Here is a 9,367-nt window from a genome sequence, read left to right on the forward strand (position 1 = left end):
TTTCCTTTTTTAAAAAAACATAATCATAGTATCGATTCTTTTTTCTTTTCTCCATCGTAGATTTGGAAAAATAATTCTATTTATATCAACTTATTGCTTGCTGATACTTTTTCCTCTCTATTTTTCTTATTATTTTTGTTGTTATCAACTTGTTCATATTATCCATCTTGAATAAAGATAAAAGTTACAGTAGACTAACCGTCATCGTAAAATTAGTTAATTTCTAGTCTTAAACTTATTTGAAATTGAGACATATAAGTCACGGGTTCGACAACGGTAAACTTGTTTTCAACTTATGTGAAGGGGAGCCATGGAGCAACGGTAAAGTTATTTTTATGTGACATATAAGTCACAGGTTCGAGCTGTGAAAGCAGCGATAGGTTATTTACATCACACCTCTTGGGGTGCGACCCTCTTCCAAATCTTGCGTTATTGCCTTGTGCACCGAGTTGCCTTTTAACTTGTTTGAGATTGAGACATAAATATTATTGTAATGTTAAAATTTAGAAAAATAATTTTTTAACTAAGCAAAAGTGAGGCGAGGCCCCCCATTTCCATCAACCAAGACAAAAGGGGAGTTTCTCATTGAATGCAAACAAATGCAGCTTTTAACTCCCAAAAAAAGAAGTTGAAAAGAAAAAAAAAACACTTATAGGTGTTCAATTAAGCTAGTAGCACTATCCCTTTTTGGTCACTGAATTTAATTATGCTTCTTGCCTTACCTATCTTTTTTGTTGAGTGGGATTTAAAGATACCCACAACAGTATTTATCATTTTTCCTGAAAAAACATAAACAAATACCTATATCATTTACTAGTTAGAATACCTTCATTAAAACTCATGAGCTGTTTTCTTTCTCTTTCTTTTTTCTCTCATGAGCTCAAAAAGCCTTTTGTCTTTCTGACGAGGGCTAGTGAAGTACCCTTCAATTAAAAAACTTTAGTACACTAATTAATATATGCACAATATTCAATTTAACTATTTAAAAATGTACTTGTTATAGATTCAGGGTTTTGTTTTTCTTTCGATGAATCCTTGTCATGTACTAAGCTAGTAAATTTTTAATATAAAATTATGTTCTTAACAATGAAAATTTACATAAATAAACATATATTATGCACTTTTTGACTTGACATATATACTTTAAGTTTCTTTATTCGTAAATTCCACAAATAAAAAAAAAGTGTCTAGATAATACATAGACGAAATGCGTTAAAGTTTGTATATTTTATTCGATTTAATTTATACATATTATTTTCTTTTTAATTCATTTTAAAAATCTTAGGAGCTTATTTGGAAAGCTATCCTGTAATTGGATTTAAGTGTAATTGGGTGTAATTACATAATTTTGGCATATTTATCTGACCAAGTAATTACCTGCTTAGCATGTAATATGTTGTAATTGGAATGGGTAATTACACTATGCAATTACAAGGTTGCTTTACAATTACATGGTGTAATTACAAGGTTATTTTTTGAATATCTTTTCTTTTTTTAAATTTATTTTTTATTTCTATTTTTTTAATTTTTTTAATTCTTTTTTTTCAAATATTATTTTTTACATTATTTATTTTCTTATTTCTCATTTTTCAACCTTCACGTGTTTCTATATAATTTCTCATATTTTATTTATTTCTTAATTTTTTTATATTTTTTATTACATTTAGCTATTTTATTATTTTAATTTTTTTTAAAAGTCATACCCCATAATCTTAGAAAGAATAAGTCTTCCATAAACTTGACTTAAGTGATGTCATTAAAGTTGAACTTTATTATTGGATGAGGCTATATGCAAACTTAACTATGTTAAAATGATATATTATTTTTTAATATTTAAATAATATTTTTATTTTTCAACCTTTATTTTTTGTGATTCCATGTAGTTGGTCGTATTTTTTTTCTCCATTTAGTATAATTGTGTTATTATTCTACTTTTGAAACTACTCCTAATATTAGATATAATGAATCATTAATAAACTTAGCATATAATGAGTGATGTCACTAAAGTAAAATCTCATTGTTGAATGAGGTTATAGACTTATGTTTTCCTTTTCTTTTAAATTATATTTACTTAAATTATGTTGAAACTTATTTTATGTTATATTGTAATTTTACATAAGAGTATTATATTTTTTTTCTTTTGGATTTTGAATTTTATGTTATATTCTGCTTCCATTTTATTTGCTTTAGTAATATTCACTTATTAATTCAAATTGCATGCCTTTCATTTCTCAGTAAAAGTTGATAGATTATTTTTTCGTAAAATATTTGAATAATATTAGGGCATTATCTTTAGAAATATTAATCATTTTATCAAGCATGCAGTTCATGATGTTCTTGCAAAATATGTACTTTTGGTTTTTATAATTGATTAAAGTAAACTATTATTAATTTAAAAAATATATATCAATTATTTTTATAATATTAGTTACAAATATATGATTAATAATTAATATATTTTCGATAAATAATATGTATTTTAAATTTCAAATTGAATATTATTTATAAAGGTATATATTTGTTATATCTTAATTTTTAATTTTTGATAATCAATTCTTTATTTAAAATTTAATCTAACTGTGTAATTACTCTTGTGCAACCAAACAATATATTTGTAATTACACTGTATTATATTATGACAAACAAACATGTCATGGTAATTGCAATACCGTGTAATTAATGGGATGTGTAATTACTACCCTACTAACTACACAAATTTCAATTATCAGGTGGCTTTTCAAAAAGACCCTAGGTAGTACTCCCTCCGATCCACAAAAAGTGACCAATTTGCTTTTTTTATTTTGGTCCAAAATAAGTGTCCATTTATATAATCAAGAAAAAATTCAATTTATTTTTCCAAAATTACTCATATGTATGTATCCCTAAAAAGTTATTTACTCCTCAAATTTGAGAAGAGAAGTAAATGCTATTATAACTATGATGCAATATTTAATTAAGGGTAATTTAGTCACACTAACTATTTTTATCTAGAATTTAGTATTTCCTTAATAGGTGTGTCCAAAGCAAATTAACCACTTATTGTGAACCGGAGGGAGTAATTAGATGTACTTTTGTAAGTTGTGCGTATTAAATTTCGTATAAAAAACTTCCAAATTATGTCAATGAAATCTTTAACATATGAAATAATAACTTTGAGTTATCCATTTAATATTCAAAACTCACTAACCAAACAATTAATCTAGATTCTCTCGATACACTCATAATTGAGAAAAATCCTTCCTCGTGAAAGATTTTCTATATTAAGGCTTAAACTGAATGGTTAAAAATAAAGAGATTCTAACTATCACATCACCGTATTATTATCGATGGATAATAACCATACATGGTTACTTTAATATCAAAAAAGAAAAAATAGATAAGTTACCCATCAAACTTGTCCGGAAAAATTATTTACACACCTTAATTTTACGGGCGACCTATGTCCTCCTTATTTTTGTTTGAGGTGAATTTAATATCATTCCTAATGGTGACATGACAAATGCAGTAATTTCACTCTCCCAAATTCGCGTGTGTGTAAGAGTAAAAGGATTAAAAATAAACATATATTTTTATGGTCTGCAACCCTTTTTCTTTTACTTTTTTTTTTTTTGTCTTTTTATTTTCTCTCTCTAGCTTTTCTTCTTCCTGTCACCATTTCCCTTTTCCTCTACTTTTTTTCTTTTTTCTTCATTTTCTCTTCTACTTTTTCTTTACCAGAGTAAAATTCTCTTCACCACCTTTTAGTAATAGCAATATCACGTGTACTTTTCACACCTATATATATATATATACACACACTTGTACTAGCTACAAAAAATTCTGTCTTTCTAATTTATTTCTTGTAATATTTCGTTGAAAAAATTGAATAAATAATGTAATCTGGCCTGTTTGGACATAAATTTTGCCGGAGCTTGAGGGATTTTAACTGACCGAAAAGTTTGGGATTTGCCGGCTTCATTTTTTTGACGAGGAATTTTCCCATACTTTTTAAAGCTGAAAGTGTTGGATCTTCCATGGTGGTGTAGGTGGTGATGAAGATGACACAGAAAAAAAAAGAGTTAAAAAAAAAGTAACGAAATAAGTGGGAAAAAAATAAAGGAGCTTTTGACACGTGGCACGCGTGTACTACACATCCCACCACAAGACTGACTATATGTTACCAATGTGATATTAAATTCATCCCAAGCAAGAATAGGGGAAACATAGGTTGCCCGTAAAGTTATGGTGTGTAAATAATTTTTCCGAACAAGTTTGATGGGCATTTTATGTATTTTCTCATCAAAAAATTGTTCCTTTAGATACTAACCAATCCATATCAATTTATTATAGCTAAGTAATTTAATGAAATAAAAAATATATATTAATTATACTACTCAAAAGGTGCAAGTAGCACGCGTTGAAGATAAATTTTTAAAAAGTTGTTTGAGATGATTTGGTCATATCTTGTGTCACCTAAAGAGGCACCGGTCAGTAGATGTGAAACTATGGTGAGTATAAATCCTTGGAATAATGCAAACTTAGCTGTAAATAGGGTACAATAGAAAAAAAAATCCATATGAATTATACTTACTAGTTAATAATAGGCTTTTAATTTATTACAAAACTTTTAATGTTATCAACATTTTTATTTATTTAACTAATTTATATTACTATTCTTATTTATTCTGGCATGATGGTAAGAATTGGGACTAGAAGGAAATGAGTATTTATATCGTCGATCCAAACATACTTGTTGTTATAGTATAGTTAAGTGATAAAAATTCATGTCACTTCAAATATATATCATTGATTTGATTTAAACACATAATGCGAGTAACTCAAGAGACACACCGGCAAGAAATTTGGGTCACCGGCGGTTGAGGGGAGTAGGGGAACAGGAGGAGGATGGGGAGTGAATGGCAACAAGTTTCGTGGGGTGGGGTGAGGGTGCTATCTATTAGCCCGTTTGGCCAAGCTGCAAAAATCAACTTATTTTGAGAAGTGTTTTTTCTTAAAGTATTTTTCTCTAAAGTACTTTTGGTGAGAAGCAGTTTGTGTTTGGCTAATTAGTTTGAAAATCACTTATGAGCAGCAATTAGTGTTTGGCCAAGCTTTAAAAAAACTCCTTCTAAGTGTATTTTTCTCAAAAGTGCTTCTCAAAAAAGTGCTTTTGGAGAGAAGCTACTTTTTTCTGTTTCTCCGAAATTGCTTCTGTTTCTCCTCAAAAACATTTTTTTCCTTCCAAAAGATTCGCCAAACATCTCAATTTTTGGCCAAAAGTGCTTTTGGCAAAAAAATAAATAAATTATTTTTGGCCAAAAAAAAGTTTGGCCAAACAGGCTATATATATGTTTAACTTCAAACGTTTCTCATGTCTCATCACTATATCTCTGCTGTTATATTGTTGCTATCAACAACTAAAAAGTATACTCTTACTTACTCTCCTCAGGCGGCGCGTGCTATAGCTTTGCTTTATTCTTTTTGTTAAATTCTGTGTTACTTAATATTTGTTTAAATAATTTTATCCATATTTTTCTTTTAAAATCTTGTTATTTACAAGTTATACAATCATTGTTTTATTTTATTTGTTTGTTTTTACATACTATGATATTAAATGTTCCGAAAATTATTACAGACGAAGCATTAAGAGGAGAAAAATCAAGCATAAGGTAATTTTAATTTCAGTCCGACTAGATAAATAAAGTTAGAGAATAATAATAAATCTTAGTGACTTTGTTAATTCGAACAAAGAATTTTTTTAATGGCCAAAACGGGTTCTAAAAACTTCCTAAATAAATCTTAAAAACGTGTTGCCACGCTCGTGAAAGAGAGTTGAATAAATGGTATAGAGTCTACAGTGAGCACAGAAAGTTAAGTGTATCGAAGAACCTGCGCTTTTGGCGCTGCGGTAATTGCCCCCCCCAACCCCCCACCCCCACCTACAATTCCCCATTACCATCAGTCTTTTACTCCCGGGTTCTTCTCCCCCTATTCCCCAACCCCAGCCTTTTCAATGTACTTTCTATCTAATACGTATTTGTATATGATTACTTTAATTTATATAAATTATCGTGTAAATGTTTTTTTGCATGTTAAATACGAAGGCGTGGTGATGTCAATTGAGAATCATGTTCAAATTTTAGTGAAGGCAAAAAATATTACTCCTTTCGTTTAAAAGAAAAAGAACTTATTGGAGTACTATTTGGAGAGTTAAACAAGATTTTTTGTATTATATATTTTACATTTGAATTGTTAAATATTGTTACTTATGGTACTTTTTATGTAGTTTCTAAATATCTAAATTTTATTTCAAAATATTTAACTATGTTCAATTCAGACTAAAAATACTCAATTTGACCTCTGTACTATGAAAATGTTCAAATATATTGAAAAGGAAAGAGCAAGTGATTTCTTCTCCCGTCCTTGAGACTTGCTGAATAAAATTACCCAATAATTTTGTTAACGAAAGATAACAGGTACCCAATGAAGTAGTGGAGGGGTACCAGTGAAGTTATTGTATTATACGTATTGCACTATTACATACAACATTCCTCGTAGTTGCCGTTCGGAAATAACCTCCTGGTAGCAAATTATTACGGAAGTGCCACTGGTCAGTCTCTTTATGACACACTGAGACTATTAACTGACTTTAGCAGCGCACGAGCATTTAAAAAAGCTGTTAAAACATGGGAAGGGTATCCATCTCTCTATCTATCTCAGACTTACTTTTAGTGGGCTCAAAGGTACTGTTTGTTTGCTTTATTTTGGGCTCGACAATCTTACCCTCATGGCCCATCAGCCCCTTAACTATCCTTTTCACCTTTTTAACATTTCAAGTGTTCCATATATATATATATATGTACATACAAAAATTATAAAAATTTAATATACTCTTTTGGCAGCCGAATATAAATAGTTTCTGGCGCGGGCTAAAAAATAAAAAAATCCCTATATATATTGACACTTTAAAGTCTTTTTATACACTATTTAAGTATAAACATCATACTTAGGTTACATAAAATCTTTGTGGGATCACTCAAGTAGAATTAACAAGCAAGGTAATTAAGGCATATGAATGTGGAAAGTTGCCGGAAATCGGCACCACTTGCCCGAGCAAGAGTTGTGCTCATCGGGTAAATCCATTGAAGGAGAACTTGAGCTACGAAAGTTATAAGAATAAGAAGAAATACTTAAATAAAATAGTCATTTCTTTTTTCAGTATACCGCTCTGCTCACCGCGCGAATGAATATATAGGTCAAATCGAATATGAGGAGAAAAGTGAGATTGTTTCCGATCTTTAGTCGAATCCCCAAATGTGTATCTTTGAGTGTTTTAGCCAATCCCAAATTTTCCAATATTAATATTTCTGTCTGCTCAAGCTGGTACAGGTACAAAAGTTGCTACAACTAATTAACCAACTTACTTCTGAGATGGATTTACCGCTCCAGAGACCCGAGCAGCTCTCGCACGGGAGAATCTTATACATTATATTTTGGATTATACCCTATTGTTCTCATGAAAATCATAAAATATATAGCTAGTTCAATAGCTAGAGAAGTGTATAGTGCAAAGACAATTCAAATCTCAGACTGTTGGAAATCAATTGAAGATCAATTATAACTTCAAACCAGTAACTCCTTCAAAGTTCAGAGATAATGATGGAAATCAATTTAGTCTTAAAAGCTCTTCTCAGTTCATATAGTGGCATTCTTGCAGCCTTTAACAAGAGCTCCCATGCACGAATATGATGATCTCCCCCATCTTGTGTTTTCCCATTCGGTGTCAGATATCTATATTGGAGTCTCGATTGATCCGAATTCGTGTCCACATAAACCCTTTTTGCTTCATATTGCTTTATTCTTGGAAGAAAGCTTTGCATGTACCCTTAAAAGATTGAAGATAATTTTTTTTTTTTTGGCAATTAAACAATTTTATTACCAAAGTATACAAACTATGTACAACTGAGATAAAGAAAAACAGTATGCTGAGCCAAAAATTTCCACCCAAACTAGATTTTCTAAAAAAAAAAAAATGACCGGGAGTGTACAAAGTATTTAACTACACTGACAAGGTAAAGAATCTTTAATTATTAGTGTATTTAAAATTTTACTCCGTTGTAGGAGGTTATTTGGCTTATTTCTTGGACCATTAATTTCATATATATATTGAAAATAAAAAAAAAGGAATTTTTTTAGAGATATTCTGAATGAGGAGTTTTTATTTCTTCATAATTGTGTCAAAGCATGAGAGGAATAAAGAGTTGATAATAGGGCTTAAAATAAAGAACCCTACATTGCCTAACATTGTTCTTACTCAAGAATGCCCGTATTGCATTTTAATTTCCACTGTCTTCATTTTTACCAAAACAAGTAGGCTATGATTCTTAATTCCCTTTGTTCTATTACTTTTACTTTTCTTTCATTTTGAAGGTCGTATAAGTAGGCCAAGATTCTTGCTTTTGTAAAAGAAATCATCTCTTTCTCTCCCTTTTTTCCTTGTAGTTTCTTTCCTTCAATTTTTCCTTTTTGGTGTTGCTTTTCCCCCTTGTATACGTTTCAAATACTTTTGTATAAACAATTATTTAGTCAATCTATTAATCATTTGCATAAATAATAAATAAATAAATTATGTAGCAGATGCGTTGTGCGGCACTTGACATCTTTCTCACGATCTTGCACAATTTGCTCACGTTCTTGCCATGCCAAGTTAACCTTACTACACTAAAGATCGCTAAGAGAATGCTAGAACACATGAGAATTGCCAAAGGAAACTTTTGTACTAGAGAGAACTTGATTGTTTTGCTTGATGATTTTACAAATGAATGACCCCTTTATATACTAGTCTCGTATGGGCTAGTGTGTAAATATTAATTGTTACACAAGTCCCTTATTATTTACGAGTAAGACCCCTCTCTAGAATTCTCAACATAGCTAGAATCTTCCAAGGACTTTCATAGCAAATTCATAAGTTTCTAGGGTCTTCCTAGGGAAACATCTATATTTCTCTAAAAATTTCTTACAAGTTCTAGCCTCTTTCCTATATAAGCTTTTCATATGACAAAAATATATGTCAAGTGACACTTGCGTGGCATGATGATGTAGCGGGTCATGACACGATGCTTATTTTTCTTTTCGTGAATGTGAAGAAAAGAAAAGAGAATGTGAATAGTTTTATAACATAAACTTAGTACTGTCATTTGTCTCATCCACTTTAATTTACAAATTACAATCATAATACTTCAAAGTAAACGTAGAATTATTATTATTATTATTGTAAAATATGCGGTCTATAGTAGAATGAGATTCTTTTCTCTAGCATTATTGGTGTCTCTTTCTGGGCAATAGGAATTTCTGGTTAAAAGAAGTCAAATTTTCAAAATGCTCATTT

Source organism: Nicotiana sylvestris, chromosome 11, assembly GCF_000393655.2.
Source record: "Nicotiana sylvestris chromosome 11, ASM39365v2, whole genome shotgun sequence".
NCBI lineage: Eukaryota > Viridiplantae > Streptophyta > Magnoliopsida > Solanales > Solanaceae > Nicotiana > Nicotiana sylvestris.